Below are 24,160 nucleotides of genomic sequence, written 5' to 3'. Positions count from 1 at the left end.
GTCTCATGGTTTTTCTCGAGTTACGGCGGGAACCTGGGGTATATTCTCGAGTTACGACGGGGACGGCCCTTACACACACGTGCTTGTTCAGCGACGTCAGGACTCCTGCCTAGTTGCGAGGGACAACTCGGGATTCTCCTCGAGGCTTGTCAGGGCAATTGGGACGCCTCTCCAGCTGAGGGGGGAGACCAAGTGTCCCTTTCCACGTGCCACAGGAATCTTGGGACTCATATCAAGTTTCACGAGGAGTCAGGCATCGTCTCCGTTGGAGGCACTAATCTCCGCGTACCTCTGGAGTTTTCAAAGGATGTGAGCCCTCCGGTCGCGATGAGGTGGGGAACTAGGTCTTTCTCTGTGGTCTCCACAGGGGTTTCAGATATCCTTTCGTTTGGGAGATGCAAGACGAGCCTGCATTCAAGTCACTGCAGGGATATCCGGCCTTATTTCGAGTCAGGGCATCGCGGTGTCCATTCCACTTGAGGCTGCAAACTCAGGGTCCCTCTCACATATCTAGAGCTGAGAGAAGCCTCCTCTTGAGGTGCTTGTGGTAAGGTGGTATTCCTCTGGAGTCGAAGCCAGGGACTAACTTCTCATCTCGAGTTGATTTTTGGTCCACGGAGCTCTTTCTTGTTTCTACAGTGACCTCAGGATCCCTCTAGCCTTGAAACAGTGTTCTTGGGGTTTCTCTGGAGTGCCATCAAGGAAATCAAGGCTCCTTTCATGTGTGATGTGCAACATGGAATTGCTCTGCACGCAGTGCAGTGGACTCGGGCCTCATCTCACGGCGAGGGAGAAGTCTCATGGTTTTTCTCGAGTTGCGGCGGGAACCTGGGGTGTATTTTCGAGTTACGACGGGGATGGTCCTTCCACCCACGTGTTTGTTCAGCGACGTCAGGACTCCTGCCTAGTTGCGAGGGACAACTCGAGATTCTCCTCGAGGCTTGGCAGGGCAATTGGGACGCCTCTCCAGCTGAGGCGGTAGACCAAGGGTCCCTTTCCACGTGCCACAGGAATCCTGGGACTCCTATCAAGTTTCACGAGGAGTCATTCATCGTCTCCTTTGGAGGCACTGATCTCCGCGTACCTCTGGAGTTTTCAAAGGATGTGAGGCCTCCGGTCGCGATGAGGTGGGGAACTAGGTCTTTCTCTGTGGTCTCCACAGGGGATTCAGACATTCTTTCGTCTTGGGAGATGCAAGACGAGCCTGCATTCAAGTCACTGCAGGGATATTCGGCCTTATTTCGAGTCAGGGCATCACGGTGTCCATTCCACTTGAGGCCGGAAACTCAGGGTCCCTCTCACATATCTAGAGCTGAGAGAAGCCTCCTCTTGAGGTGCTTGTGGTAAGGTGGTATTCCTCTGGAGTCGAAGCCAGGGACTAACCTCTCAACTCGAGTTGATTTTTGATCCACGGAACTCTTTTGTGTGGCTACAGTGACCTCAGGATCCCTCTACCTTGAAACAGTGTTCTTGGGGTTTCTCTGGAATGCCATCAAGGAAATCAAGGCTCCTTTCATGTGTGATGTGCAACACGGAATTGCTCTGCACGCAGTGCAGGGGAATCGGGCCTCATCTCGCGGCGAGGGGGAAGTCTCATGCCTTTTCTCGAGTTGCGGCGGGAACCTGGGGTATATTCTCGAGTTACGACGGGGATGGCCCTTCCACACACGTGTTTGTTCAGCGACGTCAAGACTCCTGCCTAGTTGCGAGGGACAACTCGGGATTCTCTTCGAGGCTTGGCAGGGCAATTGGGACTCCTCTCAATCTGAGGCGGGAGACCAAGGGTCCCTTTCCACGTGCCACAGGAATCCTGGGACTCCTATCAAGTTTCACGAGGAGTCAGGCATCGTCTCCTTTGGAGGCACTGATCTCCGCGTACCTCTGGAGTTTTCAAAGGATGTGAGGCCTCCGGTTGCGATGAGGTGGGGAAGTAGGTTTTCTCTGTGGTCTCCACAGGGGTTTCAGATATCCTTTCGTCTTGGGATATGCAAGACAAGCCTGCATTCAAGTCACTGCAGGGATATTCGGCCTTATTTCGATTCAGGGCATCGCGGTGTCCATTCCACTTGAGGCCGCAAACTCAGGGTCCCTCTCACATAGCTAGAGCTGAGAGAAGCCTCCTCTTGAGGTGCTTGTGGTAAGGTGGTATTGCTCTGGAGTCGAAGCCAGGGACTAACCTCTCATCTCGAGTTGATTTTTGGTCCACGGAGCTCTTTCGTGTTGCTACAGTGACCTCAGGATCCCTCTAGCCTTGAAACAGTGTTCTTGGGGTTTCTCTGGAGTGCCATCAAGGAAATCAAGGCTCCTTTCATGTGTGATGTGCAACACGGAATTGCTCTGCACGCAGTGCAGGGGAATCGGGCCTCATCTCGCGGCGAGGTGGTAGTCTCATGGTTTTTCTCGAGTTGCGGCGGGAACCTGGGGTATATTCTCGAGTTACGACGGGGATGGCCCTTCCACCCACGTGTTTGTTAAGCCACGTCAGGACTCCTGCCTAGTTGCGAGGGACAACTCGGGGTTCTCCTCGAGGCTTGGCAGGGCAATTGGGACGCCTCTCCAGCTGAGGCGGGAGACCAATGGTCCCTTTCCACGTGCCACAGGAATCCTGGGACTCCTATCAAGTTTCACGAGGATACACGCATCGTCTCCTTTGGAGGCACTCATCTCCGCGTACCTCTGGAGTTTTCAAAGGATGTGAGGCCTCCGGTCGCGATGAGGTGGGGAACTAGGTCTTTCTCTGTGGTCTCCACAGGGGATTCAGACATCCTTTCGTCTTGGGAGCTGCAAGACGAGCCTGCATTGAAGTCACTGCAGGGATATCCGGCCTTATTTCAAGTCAGGGCATCGCGGTGTCCATTCCACTTGAGGCCGCAAACTCAGGGTCCCTCTCACATAGCTAGAGCTGAGAGAAGCCTCCTCTTGAGGTGCTTGTGGTAAGGTGGTATTCCTCTGGAGTCGAAGCCAGGGACTAACCTCTCATCTCGAGTTGATTTTTGGTCCATGGGGCTCTTTCGTGTTGCTACAGTGACCTCAGGATCCCTCTAGCCTTGAAACTGTGTTCTTGGGGTTTCTCTGGAGTGCCATCAAGGAAATGAAGGCTACTTTCATGTGTGATGTGCAATACGGAATTGCTCTGCACGCAGTGCAGGAGAATCGGGCCTCATCTCGCGGCGAGGGGGAAGTCTCATGGTTTTTCTCGAGTTGCGGCGGGAACCTGGGGAATATTTTTCAGTTACGAGGGGATGGCCCTTCCACACACGTGTTTGTTCAGCGACGTCAGGACTCCTGCCTAGTTGCGAGGGACAACTCTGGATTCACCTCGAGGCTGGGCAGGGCAATTGGGACGCCTCTCCAGCTGAGGCGGGAGACCAAGGGTCCCTTTCCACGTGCCACAGGAATCCTGGGATTCCTATCAAGTTTCACGAGGAGTCAGGCATCGTCTCCTTTGGAGGCACTGATCTCCGCGTACCTCTGGAGTTTTCAAAGGATTTGAGGCCTCCGGTCGCGATGAGGTGGGGAACTAGGTCTTTCTCTGTCTTCTCCACAGGGGATTCAGACATCCTTTCATCTTGAGAGATGCAAGACGAGCCTGCATTCAAGTCACTGCAGGGATATCCGGCCTTATATCGAGTCAGGGCATCGCGGTGTCCATTCCACTTGAGGCCGCAAAATCAGGGTCCCTCTCACATACCTAGAGCTGAGAGAAGCCTCCTCTTGAGGTGCTTGTGGTAAGGTGGTATTCCTCTGGAGTCGAAGCCAGGGACTAACCTCTCATCTCGAGTTGATTTTTGGTCCACGGAGCTCTTTAGTGTTGCTACAGTGACCGCAGGATCCCTCTAGCCTTGAAACAGTGTTCTTGGGGTTTTGCTGGAGTGCCATCAAGGAAATCAAGGCTCCTTTCATGTGTGATGTGCAATACGGAATTGCTCTGCACGCAATGCAGGGGAACCGGGCCTCATCTCGCGGCGAGGGGGAAGTCTCATGGTTTTTCTCGAGTTGCGGCGGGAACCTGGGGTATATTCTCGAGTTACGACGGTGATGGCCCTTCCACCCACGTGTTTCTTCAGTGACGTCAGGACTCCTGCCTAGTTGCGAGGGACAACTCGGGGTTCTCTTCGAGGCTTGGCAGGGCAATTGGGACGCCTCTCCAGCTGAGGCGGGAGACCAAGGGTCCCTTTCCACGTGCCACAGGAATCCTGGGATTCCTATCAAGTTTCACGAGGAGTCAGGCATCGTCTCCTTTGGAGGCACTGATCTCCGCGTACCTCTGGAGTTTTCAAAGAATGTGAGGCCTCCGGTCGCGATGAGGTGGGGACCTAGGTCTTCTCTGTGGTCTCCACAGGGGATTCAGACATCCTTTCGTCTTGGGAGATGCAAGACGAGCCTGCATTCAAGTCACTGCAGGGATATCCGGCCTTATATCGAGTCAGGGCATCGCGGTGTCCATTCCACTTGAGGCCGCAAACTCAGGGTCCCTCTCACATAGCTAGAGCTGAGAGAAGCCTCCTCTTGAGGTGCTTGTGGTAAGGTGGTATTCCTCTGGAGTCGAAGCCAGGGACTAACCTCTCATCTCGAGTTGATTTTTGGTCCATGGAGCACTTTCGTTTTGCTACAGTGACCTCAGGATCCCTCTAGCCTTGAAACAGTGTTCTTGGGGTTTCTCTGGAGTGCCATCAAGGAAATCAAGGCTGCTTTCATGTGTGATGTGCAACACGGAATTGCTCTGCACGCAGTGCAGGGGAATCGGGCCTCATCTCGCGGCGAGGGGGAAGTCTCATGGTTTTTCTCGAGTTGCGGCGGGAACCTGGGGTATATTCTCGAGTTACGACGGGGATGGCCCTTCCATACACATGTTTGTTCAGCGACGTCAGGACTCCTGCCTAGTTGCGAAGGACAACTCGGGATTCTCCTCGAGGCTTGGCAGGGCAATTGGGACGCCTCTCCATCTGAGGCGGGAGACCAAGGGTCCCTTTCCACGTGCCACAGGAATCCTGGGACTCCTATCAAGTTTCACGAGGAGTCAGGCATCGTCTCCTTTGGAGGCACTGATCTCCGCGTACCTCTGGAGTTTTCAAAGGATGTGAGGCCTCCAGTCGCGATGAGGTGGGGAACTAGGTCTTTCTCTGTGGTCTCCACAGGGGATTCAGACATCCTTTCATCTTGGGAGATGCAAGACGAGCCTGCATTCAAGTCACTGCAGGGATATCCGGCCTTATTTCGAGCCATTGAATCGCGGTGTCCATTCCCCTTGAGGCTGCAAACTCAGGGTCCCTCTCACATAGCTAGAGCTGAGAGAAGCCTCCTCTTGAGGTGCTTGTGGTAAGGTGGTATTCCTCTGGAGTCGAAGCCAGGGACTAACCTCTCATCTCGAGTTGATTTTTGGTCCACGGAGCTCTTTCGTGTTGCTACAGTGACCTCAGGATCCCTCTAGCCTTGAAACAGTGTTCTTGGGGTTTCTCTGGAGTGCCATCAAGGAAATCAAGGCTCCTTTCATGTGTGATGTGCAACACGGAATTGCTCTGCACGCAGTGCAGGGGAATCGGGCCTTATCTCGCGGCGAAGGGGAAGTTTCATGGTTTTTCTCGAGTTGCGGCGGGACCCTGGGGTATATTCTCGAGTTACGACGGGGATGGCCCTTCCAACCACGTGTTAGTTCAGCGACGGCAGGACTCCTGCCTAGTTGCGAGGGACAACTCGGGATTCTCCTCGAGGCTTGGCAGGGCAATTGGGACGCCTCTCCAGCTGAGGCGGGAGACCAAGTGTCCCTTTCCACGTGCCACAGGAATCCTGGGACTCCTATCAAGTTTCACGAGGAGTCAGGCATCGTCTCCTTTGGAGGCACTGATCTCCGCGTACCTCTGGAGTTTTCAAGGGATGTGAGGCCTCCGGTCGCGATGAGGTGGGGAACTAGGTGTTTCTCTGTGTTCTCCACAGGGGATTCAGACATCCTTTCGTCTTGGGAGATGCAAGACGAGCCTGCATTCAAGTCACTGCAGGGATATCCGGCCTTATTTCGCGTGAGGGCATCGCCGTGTCCATTCCACTTGAGGCCGCAAACTCAGGGTCCCTCTCACATACCTAGAGCTGAGAGAAGCCTCCTCTTGAGGTGCTTGTGGTAAGGTGGTATTCCTCTGGAGTCGAAGCCAGGGACTAAGCTCTCATCTCGAGTTGATTTTTGTTCCACGGAGCTCTTTCGTGTTGCTACAGTGACCTCAGGATCCCTCTAGCCTTGAAACAGGGTTCTTGGGGTTTCGCTGGAGTGCCGTCAAGGAAATCAAGGCTCCTTTCATGTGTGATGTGCAACACGGAATTACTCTGCACGCAGTGCAGGGGAATCGGGCCTCATCTCGCGGCGAGGGGGAAGTCTCATGGTTTTTCTCGAGTTGCGGCGGGAACCTGGGGTATATTCTCGAGTTACGACGGGGATGGCCCTTCCACCCACGTGTTTCTTCAGCGAAGTCAGGACTCCTGCCTAGTTGCGAGGGACAACTCGGGGTTCTCCTCGAGGCTTGGCAGGGCAATTGGGACGCCTCTCCAGCTGAGGCGGGAGACCAAGGATCCCTTTCCACGTGCCACAGGAATCCTGGGACTCCTATCAAGTTTCACGAGGAGTCAGGCATCGTCTCCTTTGGAAGCAGTGATCTCCGCGTACCTCTGGAGTTTTCAAAGGATGTGAGGCCTCCGGTCGCGATGAGGTGGGGAACTAGGTCTTTCTCTGTGGTCTCCACAGGGGATTCAGACATCCTTTCGTCTTGGGAGATGCAAGACGAGGCTGCATTCAAGTCACTGCAGGGATATCCGGCCTTATTTCGAGCAAGGCATCGCGGTGTCCATTCCACTTGAGGCCGCAAACTCAGGGTCCCTCTCACATACCTAGAGCTGAGAGAAGCCTCCTCTTGAGGTGCTTGTGGTAAGGTGGTATTCCTCTGGAGTCGAAGCCAGGGACTAACCTCTCAACTCGAGTTGATTTTTGATCCACGGAACTCTTTTGTGTGGCTACAGTGACCTCAGGATCCCTCTACCTTGAAACAGTGTTCTTGGGGTTTCTCTGGAATGCCATCAAGGAAATCAAGGCTCCTTTCATGTGTGATGTGCAACACGGAATTGCTCTGCACGCAGTGCAGGGGAATCGGGCCTCATCTCGCGGCGAGGGGGAAGTCTCATGCTTTTTCTCGAGTTGCGGCGGGAACCTGGGGTATAATCTCGAGTTACGACGGGGATGGCCCTTCCACACACGTGTTTGTTCAGCGACGTCAAGACTCCTGCCTAGTTGCGAGGGACAACTCGGGATTCTCCTCGAGGCTTGGCAGGGCAATTGGGACTCCTCTCAATCTGAGGCGGGAGACCAAGGGTCCCTTTCCACGTGCCACAGGAATCCTGGGACTCCTATCAAGTTTCACGAGGAGTCAGGCATCGTCTCCTTTGGAGGCACTGATCTCCGCGTACCTCTGGAGTTTTCAAAGGATGTGAGGCCTCCGGTTGCGATGAGGTGGGAAGTAGGTTTTCTCTGTGGTCTCCACAGGGGTTTCAGATATCCTTTCGTCTTGGGATATGCAAGACAAGCCTGCATTCAAGTCACTGCAGGGATATTCGGCCTTATTTCGATTCAGGGCATCGCGGTGTCCATTCCACTTGAGGCCGCAAACTCAGGGTCCCTCTCACATAGCTAGAGCTGAGAGAAGCCTCCTCTTGAGGTGCTTGTGGTAAGGTGGTATTGCTCTGGAGTCGAAGCCAGGGACTAACCTCTCATCTCGAGTTGATTTTTGGTCCACGGAGCTCTTTCGTGTTGCTACAGTGACCTCAGGATCCCTCTAGCCTTGAAACAGTGTTCTTGGGGTTTCTCTGGAGTGCCATCAAGGAAATCAAGGCTCCTTTCATGTGTGATGTGCAACACGGAATTGCTCTGCACGCAGTGCAGGGGAATCGGGCCTCATCTCGCGGCGAGGTGGTAGTCTCATGGTTTTTCTCGAGTTGCGGCGGGAACCTGGGGTATATTCTCGAGTTACGACGGGGATGGCCCTTCCACCCACGTGTTTGTTAAGCCACGTCAGGACTCCTGCCTAGTTGCGAGGGACAACTCGGGGTTCTCCTCGAGGCTTGGCAGGGCAATTGGGACGCCTCTCCAGCTGAGGCGGGAGACCAATGGTCCCTTTCCACGTGCCACAGGAATCCTGGGACTCCTATCAAGTTTCACGAGGAGTCACGCATCGTCTCCTTTGGAGGCACTCATCTCCGCGTACCTCTGGAGTTTTCAAAGGATGTGAGGCCTCCGGTCGCGATGAGGTGGGGAACTAGGTCTTTCTCTGTGGTCTCCACAGGGGATTCAGACATCCTTTCGTCTTGGGAGATGCAAGACGAGCCTGCATTGAAGTCACTGCAGGGATATCCGGCCTTATTTCGAGTCAGGGCATCGCGGTGTCCATTCCACTTGAGGCCGCAAACTCAGGGTCCCTCTTACATAGCTAGAGCTGAGAGAAGCCTCCTCTTGAGGTGCTTGTGGTAAGGTGGTATTCCTCTGGAGTCGAAGCCAGGGACTAACCTCTCATCTCGAGTTGATTTTTGGTCCATGGGGCTCTTTCGTGTTGCTACAGTGACCTCAGGATCCCTCTAGCCTTGAAACTGTGTTCTTGGGGTTTCTCTGGAGTGCCATCAAGGAAATGAAGGCTACTTTCATGTGTGATGTGCAATACGGAATTGCTCTGCACGCAGTGCAGGAGAATCGGGCCTCATCTCGCGGCGAGGGGGAAGTCTCATGGTTTTTCTCGAGTTGCGGCGGGAACCTGGGGAATATTCTTCAGTTACGAGGGGATGGCCCTTCCACACACGTGTTTGTTCAGCGACGTGAGGACTCCTGCCTAGTTGCGAGGGACAACTCGGGATTCTTCTCGAGGCTTGGCAGGGCAATTGGGACGCCTCTCCAGCTGAGGCGGGAGACCAAGTGTCCCTTTCCACGTGCCACAGGAATCCTGGGAATCCTATCAAGTTTCACGAGGAGTCAGGCATCGTCTCCTTTGGAGGCACTGATCTCCGCGTACCTCTGGAGTTTTCAAAGGATGTGAGGCCTCCGGTCGCGATGAGGTGGGGAACTAGGTCTTTCTCTATGGTCTCCACAAGGGATTCAGACATCCTTTCGTCTTGGGAGATGCAAGACGAGCCTGCATTCAAGTCACTGCAGGGATATCCGGCCTTATTTCGAGTCAGGGCATCAGAGTGTCCATTCCAGTTTAGGCCGCAAACTCAGGGTCCCTCTCACATACCTAGAGCTGAGAGAAGCCTCCTCTTGAGGTGCTTGTGGTAAGGTGGTATTCCTCTGGAGTCGAAGCCAGGGACTAACCTCTCATCTCGAGTTGATTTTTTGTCCATGGGGCTCATTCGTGTTGCTACAGTGACCTCAGGATCCCTCTAGCCTTTAAACAGTGTTCTTGGGGTTTCTCTGGAGTGCCATCAAGGAAATCAAGGCTCCTTTCATGTGTGATGTGCAACACGGAATTGCTCTGCACGCAGTGCAGGGGAATCGGGCCTCATCTCGCGGCGAGGGGGAAGTCTCATGCTTTTTCTCGAGTTGCGGCGGGAACCTGGGGTATATTCTCGAGTTACGACGGGGATGGCCCTTCCACACACGTGTTTGTTCAGCGACGTCAGGACTCCTGCCTAGTTGCGAGGGACAACTCTGGATTCGCCTCGAGGCTGGGCAGGGCAATTGGGACGCCTCTCCAGCTGAGGCGGGAGACCAAGGGTCCCTTTCCACGTGCCACAGGAATCCTGGGATTCCTATCAAGTTTCACGAGGAGTCAGGCATCGTCTCCTTTGGAGGCACTGATCTCCGCGTACCTCTGGAGTTTTCAAAGAATGTGAGGCCTCCGGTCGCGATGAGGTGGGGACCTAGGTATTCTATGTGGTCTCCACAGGGGATTCAGACATCCTTTCGTCTTGGGAGATGCAAGACGAGCCTGCATTCAAGTCACTGCAGGGATATTCGGCCTTATTTCGATTCAGGGCATCGCGGAGTCCATTCCACTTGAGGCCGCAAACTCAGGGTCCCTCTCACATAGCTAGAGCTGAGAGAAGCCTCCTCTTGAGGTGCTTGTGGTAAGGTGGTATTGCTCTGGAGTCGAAGCCAGGGACTAACCTCTCATCTCGAGTTGATTTTTGGTCCACGGAGCTCTTTCGTGTTGCTACAGTGACCTCAGGATCCCTCTAGCCTTGAAACAGTGTTCTTGGGGTTTCTCTGGAGTGCCATCAAGGAAATCAAGGCTCCTTTCATGTGTGATGTGCAACACGGAATTGCTCTGCCCGCAGTGCAGGGGACTCGGGCCTCATCTCGCGGCGAGGGGGTAGTCTCATGGTTTTTCTCGAGTTGCGGCGGGAACCTGGGGTATATTCTCGAGTTACGACGGGGATGGCCCTTCCACCCATGTGTTTGTTCAGCGACGTCAGGACTCCTGCCTAGTTGCGAGGGACAACTCGGCATTCTACTGGGGGCTTGGCAGGGCAATTGTGACGCCTCTCCAGCTGAGGGGGGAGACCAAGGGTCCCTTTCCACGTGCCACAGGAATCCTGGGACTCCTATCAAGTTTCACGAGGAGTCAGGCATCGTCTCCTTTGGAGGCACTGATCTCCGCGTACCTCTGGAGTTTTCAAAGGATGTGAGGCCTCCGGTCGCGATGAGGTGGGGAAGTAGGTTTTCTCTGTGGTCTCCACAGGGGTTTCAGATATCCTTTCGTCTTGGGAGATGCAAGACGAGCCTGCATTCAAGTCATTGCAGGGATATTCGGACATATTTCGAGTCAGGGCATCGCGGTGTCCATTCCATTTGAGGCCGCAAACTCAGGGTCCCTCTCACATAGCTAGAGCTGAGAGAAGCCTCCTCTTGAGGTGCTAGTGGTAAGATGGTATTCCTCTGGAGTCGAAGCCAGGGACTAACCTCTCATCTCGAGTTGATTCTTGGTCCACGGAGCTCTTTCGTGTTGCTACAGTAACCTTAGGATCCCTCTAGCCTTGAAACAGTGTTCTTGGGGTTTCTCTGGAGTGCCATCAAGGAAATCAAGGCTCCTTTCATGTGTGATGTGCAACACGGAATTGCTCTGCACGCAGTGCAGGGGAATCGGGCCTCACTTTGCGGCGAGGGGGAAGTCTCATGGTTTTTCTCGAGTTGCGGCGGGAACCTGGGGTATATTCTCGAGTTACGACGGGGACGGCCCTTACACACACGTGCTTGTTCAGCGACGTCAGGACTCCTGCCTAGTTGCGAGGGACAACTCGGGATTCTCCTCGAGGCTTGTCAGGGCAATTGGGACGCCTCTCCAGCTGAGGGGGGAGACCAAGTGTCCCTTTCCACGTGCCACAGGAATCTTGGGACTCATATCAAGTTTCACGAGGAGTCAGGCATCGTCTCCGTTGGAGGCACTAATCTCCGCGTACCTCTGGAGTTTTCAAAGGATGTGAGCCCTCCGGTCGCGATGAGGTGGGGAACTAGGTCTTTCTCTGTGGTCTCCACAGGGGTTTCAGATATCCTTTCGTTTGGGAGATGCAAGACGAGCCTGCATTCAAGTCACTGCAGGGATATCCGGCCTTATTTCGAGTCAGGGCATCGCGGTGTCCATTCCACTTGAGGCCGCAAACTCAGGGTCCCTCTCACATATCTAGAGCTGAGAGAAGCCTCCTCTTGAGGTGCTTGTGGTAAGGTGGTATTCCTCTGGAGTCGAAGCCAGGGACTAACTTCTCATCTCGAGTTGATTTTTGGTCCACGGAGCTCTTTCTTGTTTCTACAGTGACCTCAGGATCCCTCTAGCCTTGAAACAGTGTTCTTGGGGTTTCTCTGGAGTGCCATCAAGGAAATCAAGGCTCCTTTCATGTGTGATGTGCAACACGGAATTGCTCTGCACGCAGTGCAGTGGACTCGGGCCTCATCTCACGGCGAGGGAGAAGTCTCATGGTTTTTCTCGAGTTGCGGCGGGAACCTGGGGTGTATTTTCGAGTTACGAGGGGGATGGCCCTTCCACCCACGTGTTTGTTCAGCGACGTCAGGACTCCTGCCTAATTGCGAGGGACAACTCGAGATTCTCCTCGAGGCTTGGCAGGGCAATTGGGACGCCTCTCCAGCTGAGGCGGTAGACCAAGGGTCCCTTTCCACGTACCACAGGAATCCTGGGACTCCTATCAAGTTTCACGAGGAGTCATTCATCGTCTCCTTTGGAGGCACTGATCTCCGCGTACCTCTGGAGTTTTCAAAGGATGTGAGGCCTCCGGTCGCGATGAGGTGGGGAACTAGGTCTTTCTCTGTGGTCTCCACAGGGGATTCAGACATCCTTTCGTCTTGGGAGATGCAAGACGAGCCTGCATTCAAGTCACTGCAGGGATATTCGGCCTTATTTCGAGTCAGGGCATCACGGTGTCCATTCCACTTGAGGCCGCAAACTCAGGGTCCCTCTCACATATCTAGAGCTGAGAGAAGCCTCCTCTTGAGGTGCTTGTGGTAAGGTGGTATTCCTCTGGAGTCGAAGCCAGGGACTAACCTCTCAACTCGAGTTGATTTTTGATCCACGGAACTCTTTTGTGTGGCTACAGTGACCTCAGGATCCCTCTACCTTGAAACAGTGTTCTTGGGGTTTCTCTGGAATGCCATCAAGGAAATCAAGGCTCCTTTCATGTGTGATGTGCAACACGGAATTGCTCTGCACGCAGTGCAGGGGAATCGGGCCTCATCTCGCGGCGAGGGGGAAGTCTCATGCTTTTTCTCGAGTTGCGGCGGGAACCTGGGGTATATTCTCGAGTTACGACGGGGATGGCCCTTCCACACACGTGTTTGTTCAGCGACGTCAAGACTCCTGCCTAGTTGCGAGGGACAACTCGGGATTCTCCTCGAGGCTTGGCAGGGCAATTGGGACTCCTCTCAATCTGAGGCGGGAGACCAAGGGTCCCTTTCCACGTGCCACAGGAATCCTGGGACTCCTATCAAGTTTCACGAGGAGTCAGGCATCGTCTCCTTTGGAGGCACTGATCTCCGCGTACCTCTGGAGTTTTCAAAGGATGTGAGGCCTCCGGTTGCGATGAGGTGGGGAAGTAGGTTTTCTCTGTGGTCTCCACAGGGGTTTCAGATATCCTTTCGTCTTGGGATATGCAAGACAAGCCTGCATTCAAGTCACTGCAGGGATATTCAGCCTTATTTCGATTCAGGGCATCGCGGTGTCCATTCCACTTGAGGCCGCAAACTCAGGGTCCCTCTCACATAGCTAGAGCTGAGAGAAGCCTCCTCTTGAGGTGCTTGTGGTAAGGTGGTATTGCTCTGGAGTCGAAGCCAGGGACTAACCTCTCATCTCGAGTTGATTTTTGGTCCACGGAGCTCTTTCGTGTTGCTACAGTGACCTCAGGATCCCTCTAGCCTTGAAACGGTGTTCTTGGGGTTTCTCTGGAGTGCCATCAAGGAAATCAAGGCTCCTTTCATGTGTGATGTGCAACACGGAATTGCTCTGCACGCAGTGCAGGGGAATCGGGCCTCATCTCGCGGCGAGGTGATAGTCTCATGGTTTTTCTCGAGTTGCAGCGGGAACCTGGGGTATATTCTCGAGTTACGACGGGGATGGCCCTTCCCCCACGTGTTTGTTAAGCCACGTCAGGACTCCTGCCTAGTTGCGAGGGACAACTCGGGGTTCTCCTCGAGGCTTGGCAGGGCAATTGGGACGCCTCTCCAGCTGAGGCGGGAGACCAATGGTCCCTTTCCACGTGCCACAGGAATCCTGGGACTCCTATCAAGTTTCACGAGGAGTCACGCATCGTCTCCTTTGGAGGCACTCATCTCCGCGTACCTCTGGAGTTTTCAAAGGATGTGAGGCCTCCGGTCGCGATGAGGTGGGGAACTAGGTCTTTCTCTGTGGTCTCCACAGGGGATTCAGACATCCTTTCGTCTTGGGAGATGCAAGACGAGCCTGCATTGAAGTCACTGCAGGGATATCCGGCCTTATTTCGAGTCAGGGCATCGCGGTGTCCATTCCACTTGAGGCCGCAAACTCAGGGTCCCTCTCACATAGCTAGAGCTGAGAGAAGCCTCCTCTTGAGGTGCTTGTGGTAAGGTGGTATTCCTCTGGAGTCGAAGCCAGGGACTAACCTCTCATCTCGAGTTGATTTTTGGTCCATGGGGCTCTTTCGTGTTGCTACAGTGACCTCAGGATCCCTCTAGCCTTGAAACTGTGTTCTTGGGGTTTCTCTGGAGTGCCATCAAGGAAATGAAGGCTACTTTCATGTGTGATGTGCAATACGGAATTGCTCTGCACGCAGTGCAGGAGAATCGGGCCTCATCTCGCGGCGAGGGGGAAGTCTCATGGTTTTTCTCGAGTTGCGGCGGGAACCTGGGGAATATTCTTCAGTTACGAGGGGATGGCCCTTCCACACACGTGTTTGTTCAGCGACGTGAGGACTCCTGCCTAGTTGCGAGGGACAACTCGGGATTCTCCTCGAGGCTTGGCAGGGCAATTGGGACCCCTCTCCAGCTGAGGCGGGAGACCAAGTGTCCCTTTCCACGTGCCACAGGAATCCTGGGAATCCTATCAAGTTTCACGAGGAGTCAGGCATCGTCTCCTTTGGAGGCACTGATCTCCGCGTACCTCTGGAGTTTTCAAAGGATGTGAGGCCTCTGGTCGCGATGAGGTGGGGAACTAGGTCTTTCTCTATGGCCTCCACAAGGGATTCAGACATCCTTTCGTCTTGGGAGATGCAAGACGAGCCTGCATTCATGTCACTGCAGGGATATCCGGCCTTATTTCGAGTCAGGGCATCAGAGTGTCCATTCCAGTTTAGGCCGCAAACTCAGGGTCCCTCTCACATACCTAGAGCTGAGAGAAGCCTCCTCTTGAGGTGCTTGTGGTAAGGTGGTATTCCTCTGGAGTCGAAGCCAGGGACTAACCTCTCATCTCGAGTTGATTTTTGGTCCATGGGGCTCATTCGTGTTGCTACAGTGACCTCAGGATCCCTCTAGCCTTTAAACAGTGTTCTTGGGGTTTCTCTGGAGTGCCATCAAGGAAATCAAGGCTCCTTTCATGTGTGATGTGCAACACGGAATTGCTCTGTACGCAGTGCAGGGGAATCGGGCCTCATCTCGCGGCGAGGGGGAAGTCTCATGGTTTTTCTCGAGTTGCGGCGGGAACCTGGGGTATATTCTCGAGTTACGACGGGGATGGCCCTTCCACACACGTGTTTGTTCAGCGACGTCAGGACTCCTGCCTAGTTGCGAGGGACAACTCTGGATTCGCCTCGAGGCTGGGCAGGGCAATTGGGACGCCTCTCCAGCTGAGGCGGGAGACCAAGGGTCCCTTTCCACGTGCCACAGGAATCCTGGGATTCCTATCAATTTTCACGAGGAGTCAGGCATCGTCTCCTTTGGAGGCAATGATCTCCGCGTACCTCTGGAGTTTTCAAAGAATGTGAGGCCTCCGGTCGCGATGAGGTGGGGACCTAGGTCTTCTATGTGGTCTCCACAGGGGATTCAGACATCCTTTCGTCTTGGGAGATGCAAGACGAGCCTGCATTCAAGTCACTGCAGGGATATTCGGCCTTATTTCGATTCAGGGCATCGCGGTGTCCATTCCACTTGAGGCCGCAAACTCAGGGTCCCTCTCACATAGCTAGAGCTGAGAGAAGCCTCCTCTTGAGGTGCTTGTGGTAAGGTGGTATTGCTCTGGAATCGAAGCCAGGGACTAATCTCTCATCTCGAGTTGATTTTTGGTCCACGGAGCTCTTTCGTGTTGCTACAGTGACCTCAGGATCCCTCTAGCCTTGAAACAGTGTTCTTGGGGTTTCTCTGGAGTGCCATCAAGGAAATCAAGGCTCCTTTCATGTGTGATGTGCAACACGGAATTGCTCTGCCCGCAGTGCAGGGGAATCGGGCCTCATCTCACGGCGAGGGGGAGGTCTCATGGTTTTTCTCGAGTTGCGGCGGGAACCTGGGGTATATTCTCGAGTTACGACGGGGATGGCCCTTCCACCCATGTGTTTGTTCAGCGACGTCAGGACTCCTGCCTAGTTGCGAGGGACAACTCGGCATTCTACTGGGGGCTTGGCAGGGCAATTGTGACGCCTCTCCAGCTGAGGGGGGAGACCAAGGGTCCCTTTCCACGTGCCACAGGAATCCTGGGACTCCTATCAAGTTTCACGAGGAGTCAGGCATCGTCTCCTTTGGAGGCACTGATCTCCGCGTACCTCTGGAGTTTTCAAAGGATGTGAGGCCTCCGGTCGCGATGAGGTGGGGAAGTAGGTTTTCTCTGTGGTCTCCACAGGGGTTTCAGATATCCTTTCGTCTTGGGAGATGCAAGACGAGCCTGCATTCAAGTCATTGCAGGGATATTCGGACATATTTCGAGTCAGGGCATCGCGGTGTCCATTCCATTTGAGGCCGCAAACTCAGGGTCCCTCTCACATAGCTAGAGCTGAGAGAAGCCTCCTCTTGAGGTGCTAGTGGTAAGATGGTATTCCTCTGGAGTCGAAGCCAGGGACTAACCTCTCATCTCGAGTTGATTCTTGGTCCACGGAGCTCTTTCGTGTTGCTACAGTAACCTTAGGATCCCTCTAGCCTTGAAACAGTGTTCTTGGGGTTTCTCTGGAGTGCCATCAAGGAAATCAAGGCTCCTTTCATGTGTGATGTGCAACACGGAATTGCTCTGCACGCAGTGCAGGGGAATCGGGCCTCACTTTGCGGCGAGGGGGAAGTCTCATGGTTTTTCTCGAGTTACTGCGGGAACCTGGGGTATATTCTCGAGTTACGACGGGGACGGCCCTTACACACACGTGCTTGTTCAGCGACGTCAGGACTCCTGCCTAGTTGCGAGGGACAACTCGGGATTCTCCTCGAGGCTTGTCAGGGCAATTGGGACGCCTCTCCAGCTGAGGGGGGAGACCAAGTGTCCCTTTCCACGTGCCACAGGAATCTTGGGACTCATATCAAGTTTCACGAGGAGTCAGGCATCGTCTCCGTTGGAGGCACTAATCTCCGCGTACCTCTGGAGTTTTCAAAGGATGTGAGCCCTCCGGTCGCGATGAGGTGGGGAACTAGGTCTTTCTCTGTGGTCTCCACAGGGGTTTCAGATATCCTTTCGTTTGGGAGATGCAAGACGAGCCTGCATTCAAGTCACTGCAGGGATATCCGGCCTTATTTCGAGTCAGGGCATCGCGGTGTCCATTCCACTTGAGGCTGCAAACTCAGGGTCCCTCTCACATATCTAGAGCTGAGAGAAGCCTCCTCTTGAGGTGCTTGTGGTAAGGTGGTATTCCTCTGGAGTCGAAGCCAGGGACTAACTTCTCATCTCGAGTTGATTTTTGGTCCACGGAGCTCTTTCTTGTTTCTACAGTGACCTCAGGATCCCTCTAGCCTTGAAACAGTGTTCTTGGGGTTTCTCTGGAGTGCCATCAAGGAAATCAAGGCTCCTTTCATGTGTGATGTGCAACATGGAATTGCTCTGCACGCAGTGCAGTGGACTCGGGCCTCATCTCACGGCGAGGGAGAAGTCTCATGGTTTTTTTCGAGTTGCGGCGGGAACCTGGGGTGTATTTTCGAGTTACGACGGGGATGGCCCTTCCACCCACGTGTTTGTTCAGCGACGTCAGGACTCCTGCCTAGTTGCGAGGGACAACTCGAGATTCTCCTCGAGGCTTGGCAGGGCAATTGGGACGCCTCTCCAGCTGAGGCGGTAGACCAAGGGTCCCTTTCCACGTGCCACAGGAATCCTGGGACTCCTATCAAGTTTCACGAGGAGTCATTCATCGTCTCCTTTGGAGGCACTGATCTCCGCGTACCTCTGGAGTTTTCAAAGGATGTGAGGCCTCCGGTCGCGATGAGGTGGGGAACTAGGTCTTTCTCTGTGGTCTCCACAGGGGATTCAGACATTCTTTCGTCTTGGGAGATGCAAGACGAGCCTGCATTCAAGTCACTGCAGGGATATTCGGCCTTATTTCGAGTCAGGGCATCACGGTGTCCATTCCACTTGAGGCCGCAAACTCAGGGTCCCTCTCACATATCTAGAGCTGAGAGAAGCCTCCTCTTGAGGTGCTTGTGGTAAGGTGGTATTCCTCTGGAGTCGAAGCCAGGGACTAACCTCTCAACTCGAGTTGATTTTTGATCCACGGAACTCTTTTGTGTGGCTACAGTGACCTCAGGATCCCTCTACCTTGAAACAGTGTTCTTGGGGTTTCTCTGGAATGCCATCAAGGAAATCAAGGCTCCTTTCATGTGTGATGTGCAACACGGAATTGCTCTGCACGCAGTGCAGGGGAATCGGGCCTCATCTCGTGGCGAGGGGGAAGTCTCATGCTTTTTCTCGAGTTGCGGCGGGAACCTGGGGTATATTCTCGAGTTACGACGGGGATGGCCCTTCCACACACGTGTTTGTTCAGCGCCGTCAAGACTCCTGCCTAGTTGCGAGGGACAACTCGGGATTCTCCTCGAGGCTTGGCAGGGCAATTGGGACTCCTCTCAATCTGAGGCGGGAGACCAAGGGTCCCTTTCCACGTGCCACAGGAATCCTGGGACTCCTATCAAGTTTCACGAGGAGTCAGGCATCGTCTCCTTTGGAGGCAGTGATCTCCGCGTACCTCTGGAGTTTTCAAAGGATGTGAGGCCTCCGGTTGCGATGAGGTGGGGAAGTAGGTTTTCTCTGTGGTCTCCACAGGGGTTTCAGATATCCTTTCGTCTTGGGATATGCAAGACAAGCCTGCATTCAAGTCACTGCAGGGATATTCGGCCTTATTTCGATTCAGGGCATCGCGGTGTCCATTCCACTTGAGGCCGCAAACTCAGGGTCCCTCTCACATACCTAGAGCTGAGAGAAGCCTCCTCTTGAGGTGCTTGTGGTAAGGTGGTATTCCTCTGGAGTCGAAGCCAGGGACTAACCTCTCATCTCGAGTTGATTCTTGGTCCACGGAGCTCTTTCGTGTTGCTACAATGACCTCAGGATCCCTCTAGCCTTGAAACAGTGTTCCTGGGGTTTCTCTGGAGTGCCATCAAGGAAATCAAGGCTCCTTTCATGTGTGATGTGCAACACGGAATTGCTCTGCACACAGTGCAGGGGAATCGGGCCTCATCTCGCGGCGAGGGGGAAGTCTCATGGTTTTTCTCCAGTTGAGGCGGGAACCTGGGGTATATTCTCGAGTTACGACTGGGATGGCCCTTCCACCCACGTGTTTGTTCAGCGACTTCAGGACTACTGCCTAGTTGCGAGGGACAACTCGGGATTCTGCTCGAGGCTTGGCAGGGCAATTGGGACGCCTCTCCAGCTGAGGCGGGAGACCAAGGGTCCCTTTCCGTGTTCCACAGGAATCCTGTGACTCCTATCAAGTTTCACGAGGAGTCGCGCATCGTCTCCTTTGGAGGCACTGATCTCTGCGTACCTCTGGAGTTTTCAAAGGATGTGAGGCCTCCGGTCGCGATGAGGTGGGGAACTAGGTCTTTCTCTGTGGTCTCCACAGGGGATTCAGACATCCTTTCATCTTGGCAGATGCAAGACGAGCCTGCATTCAAGTCACTGCAGGGATATCCGGCCTTATTTCGAGTCAGGGCATCGCGGTGTCCATTCCACTTGAGGCCGCAAAATCAGGGTCCCTCTCACATACCTAGAGCTGCGAGAAGCCTCCTCTTGAGGTGCTTGTGGTAAGGTGGTATTCCTCTGGAGTCGAAGCCAGGGACTAACCTCTCATCTCGAGTTGACTTTTGGCCCACGGAGCTCTTTCGTGTTGCTACAGTGACCTCAGGATCCCTCTAGCCTTGAAACAGTGTTCTTGGGGTTTCTCTGGAGTGCCATCAAGGAAATCAAGGCTCCTTTCATGTGTGATGTGCAACACGGAATTGCTTTGCACGCAGTGCAGGGGAATCGTGCCTCATCTCGCGGCGAGGGGGAAGTCTCATGGTTTTTCTCGAGTTGCGGCAGGAACCTGGGGTATATTCTCGAGTTACGACGGGGATGGCCCTTCCACCCAAGTGTTTGTTCAGGGACGTCAGGACTCCTGCCTAGTTGCGAGGGACAATTCGGGATTCTCCACGAGGCTTAGCAGGGCAATTGGGACGCCTCTCCAGCTGAGGCGGGAGACCAAGGGTTCCTTTCCACGTGCCACAGGAATCCTGGGACTCCTATCAAGTTTCACGAGGAGTCAGGCATCGTCTCCTTTGGAGGCACTGATCTCCGCGGACCTCTGGAGTTTTCAAAGGATGTGAGGCCTCCGGTCGCCATGAGGTGGGGAACTAGGTCTTTTTCTGCAGTCTCCACAGGGGATTCAGACATCCTTTCATCTTGGGAGATGGAAGACGAGCCTGCATTCAAGTCACTGCAGGGATATCCGGCCTTATTTCGCGTCAGGGCATCGCAGTGTCCATTCCACTTCAGGCCGCAAAATCAGGGTCCCTCTCACATAGCTAGAGCTGAGAGAAGCCTCCTCTTGAGGTGCTTGTGGTAAGGTGGTATTCCTCTGGAGTCGAAGCCAGGGACTAACCTCTCAACTCGAGTTCATTCTGGTCCACGGAGCTCTTTCGTGTTGCTACAATGACCTCAGGATCCCTCTAGCCTTGAAACAGTGTTCTTGGGGTTTCTCTGGAGTGCCATCAAGGAAATCAAGGCTCCTTTCATGTGTGATGTGCAACACGGAATTGCTCTGCACGCAGTGCAGGGGAATCGGGCCTCATCTCGCGCGAAGGGGGAAGTCTCATGGTTTTTCTCGTATTGCGGCGGGAACCTGGGGTATATTCTCGAGTTACGACGGGGATGGCCTTTCCACCCACGTGTTTGTTCAGCGACGTCAGGACTCCTGCCTAGTTGCGAGGGACAACTCGGGATTCTCCTCGAGGCTTGGCAGGGCAATTGGGACGCCTCTCCAGCTGAGGCGGGAGACCAAGGGTCCCTTTCCACGTGCCACAGGAATCCTGGGACTCCTTTCAAGTTTCACGAGGAGTCAGGCATCGTCTCCTTTGGAGGCACTGATCTCCGTGGACCTCTGGAGTTTTCAAAGGATGTGAGGCCTCCGGTCGCCATCAGGTGGGGAACTATGTCTTTTTCTGCGGTCTCCAAAGGGGATTCAGACATCCTTTCATTTTGGGAGATGCAAGACGAGCCTGCATTCAAGTCACTGCAGGGATATCCGGCCTTATTTTGCGTCAGGGCATCTCAGTGTCCATTCCACTTCAGGCCGCAAAATCAGTGTCCCTCTCACATACCTAGAGCTGAGAGAAGCCTCCTCTTGAAGTGCTCGTGGTAAGGTGGTATTCCCCTTGAGTCGAAGCCAGGGACTAACCTCTCATCTCGATTTGACTTTTGGTCCACGGAGCTCTTTCGTGTTGCTACAGTGACCTCAGGATCCCTCTAGCCTTGAAACAGTGTTCTTGGGGGTTCTCTGGAGTGCCATCAAGGAAATCAAGGCTCCTTTCATGTGTGATGTGCAACACGGAATTGCTTTGCACGCAGTGCAGGGGAATCGTGCCTCATCTCGCGGCGAGGGGGAAGTCTCATGGTTTTTCTCGAGTTGCGGCGGGAACCTGGGGTATATTCTCGAGTTACGACGGGGATGGCCCTTCCACCCACGTGTTTCTTCAGCGACGTCAGGACTCCTGCCTAGTTGCGAGGGACAATTCGGGATTCTCCACGACGCTTAGCAGGGCAATTGGGACGCCTCTCCAGCTAAGGCGGGAGACCAAGGGTCCCTTTCCACGTGCCACAGGAATCCTGGGACTCCTATCAAGTTTCACGAGGAGTCAGGCATCGTCTCCTTTGGAGGCACTGATCTCCGCGTACCTCTGGAGTTTTCAAAGGATGTGAGGCCTCCGGTCGCGATGAGGTGGGGAACTAGGTCTTTCTCTGTGGTCTCCACATGGGATTCAGACATCCTTTCGTCTTGGGAGATGCAAGACGAGCCGGCATTCACGTCACTGCAGGGATATCCGGCCTTATTTCGAGTCAAGGCATCGCGGTGTCCATTCCACTGGAGGCCGCAAATTCAGGGTCCCTCTCACATACCTAGAGCTGAGAGAAGCCTCCTCTTGAGGTGCTTGTGGTAAAGTGGTATTCCTCTGGAGTCGAAGCCAGGGACTAACCTCTCATCTCGAGTTGATTTTTGGTCCACGGAGCGCTTTCGTGTTGCTACAGTGACCTCAGGATCCCTCAACCTTGAAACAGTGTTCTTGAGGTTTCTCTGGAGTGCCATCAAGGAAATCAAGGCTCCTTTCATGTGTGATGTGCAACACGGAATTGCTCTGCACGCAGTGCAGGGGAATCGGGCCTCATCTCGCGGCGAGGGGGAAGTCTCATGGTTTTTCTCGAGTTGCGGCAGGAACCTGGGGTATATTCTCGAGTTATGACGGGGATGGCCCTTCCACACACGTGTTAGTTCAGCGACGGCAGGACTCCTGCCTAGTTGCGAGGGACAACTCGGGATTCTCCTCGAGGCTTGGCAGGGCAATTGGGACGCCTCTCCAGCTGAGGCGGGAGACCAAGGGTCCCTTTCCACGTGCCACAGGAATCCTGGGACTCCTATCAATTTTCACGAGGAGTCAGGCATCGTCTCCTTTGGAGGCACTGATCTCCGCGTACCTCTGGAGTTTTCAAGGGATGTGAGGCCTCCGGTCGCGATGAGGTGGGGAACTAGGTGTTTCTCTGTGGTCTCCACAGGGGATTCAGACATCATTTCGTCTTGGGAGATGCAAGACGAGCCTGCATTCAAGTCACTGCAGGGATATCCTGCCTTATTTCACGTGAGGGCATCGCGGTGTCCATTCCACTTGAGGCCGCAAACTCAGGGTCCCTCTCACATACCTAGAGCTGAGAGAAGCCTCCTCTTGAGGTGCTTGTGGTAAGGTGGTATTCCTCTGGAGTCGAAGCCAGGGACTAAGCTCTCATTTCGAGTTGATTTTTGTTCCACGGAGCTCTTTCGTGTTGCTACAGTGACCTCAGGATCCCTCTAGCCTTGAAACAGTGTTCTTGGGGTTTCTCTGGAGTGCCGTCAAGGAAATCAAGGCTCCTTTCATGTGTGATGTGCAACACGGAATTACTCTGCACGCAGTGCAGGGGAATCGGGCCTCATCTCGCGGCGAGGGGGAAGTCTCATGGTTTTTCTCGAGTTGCGGCGGGAACCTGGCGTATATTCTCGTGTTACGACGGGGATGGCCCTTTCACCCACGTTTTTGTTCAGCGACGTCAGGACACCTGCCTAGTTGCGAGGGACAACTCGGGATTCTCCTCGAGGCTTGGCAGGGAAATTGGGACGCCTCTCCAGCCGAGGAGGGAGACCAAGGGTCCCTTTCCACGTGCCACAGGAATCCTGGGTCTCCTATCAAGTTTCACGAGGAGTCAGGCATCGTCTCCTTTGGAGGCACTGATCTCCGCGTACCTCTGGAGTTTTCAAAGGATGTGAGGACTCCGGTCGCCATAAGGTGGGGAACTAGGTCTTTCTCTGTGGTCTCCACAGTGGATTCAGACATCCTTTCATCTTGGGAGATGCAAGACGAGCCTGCATTCAAGTCACTGCAGGGATATCCGGCCTTATTTCGCTTCAGGTCATCGCAGTGTCCATTCCACTTGAGGCCGCAAACTCAGGGTCCCTCTCACATACCTAGAGCTGAGAGAAGCCTCCTCTTGAGGTGCTTGTGGTAAGGTGGTATTCCTCTGTAGTCGAAGCCAGGGACTAACCTCTCATCTCGAGTTGATTCATGGTCCACGGAGCTCTTTCGTGTTGCTACAGTGACCTCAGGATCCCTCTAGCCTTGAAACAGTGTTTTTGGGGTTTCTCTGGAGTGCCATCAAGGAAATCAAGGCTCCTATCATGTGTGATGTGCAACACCGAATTGCTCTCCACGCAGTGCAGGGGAATCAGGCCTCATCTCGCGGCGAGGGGGAAGTCTCACGGTTTTTTTGGAGTTGCGGCTCAAACCTGGGGTATATTCTCGAGTTACGACGGGGATAGCCCTTCCACACACGTGTTTGTACAGCGATGGCAGGACTCCTGCCTAGTTGCGAGGGACAACTCGGGATTCTCCTCAAGGCTTGGCAGGGCAATTGGGACGCCTCTCCAGTTGAGGCGGGAGACCAAGGTTCCTTTCCACGTGCCACAGTAATCCTGGGACTCCTATCAAGTTTCACGAGGAGTCAGGCATCGTCTCCTTTGGAGGCACTGATCTCCGCATACCTCTGGAGTTTTCAAA

Source organism: Cervus elaphus, chromosome 19, assembly GCF_910594005.1.
Source record: "Cervus elaphus chromosome 19, mCerEla1.1, whole genome shotgun sequence".
In the NCBI taxonomy this organism is placed as follows: Eukaryota; Metazoa; Chordata; class Mammalia; order Artiodactyla; family Cervidae; genus Cervus; species Cervus elaphus.
The sequence above is the reverse complement of the archived record's forward strand: the minus strand, read 5'-3'. Positions refer to the sequence as shown.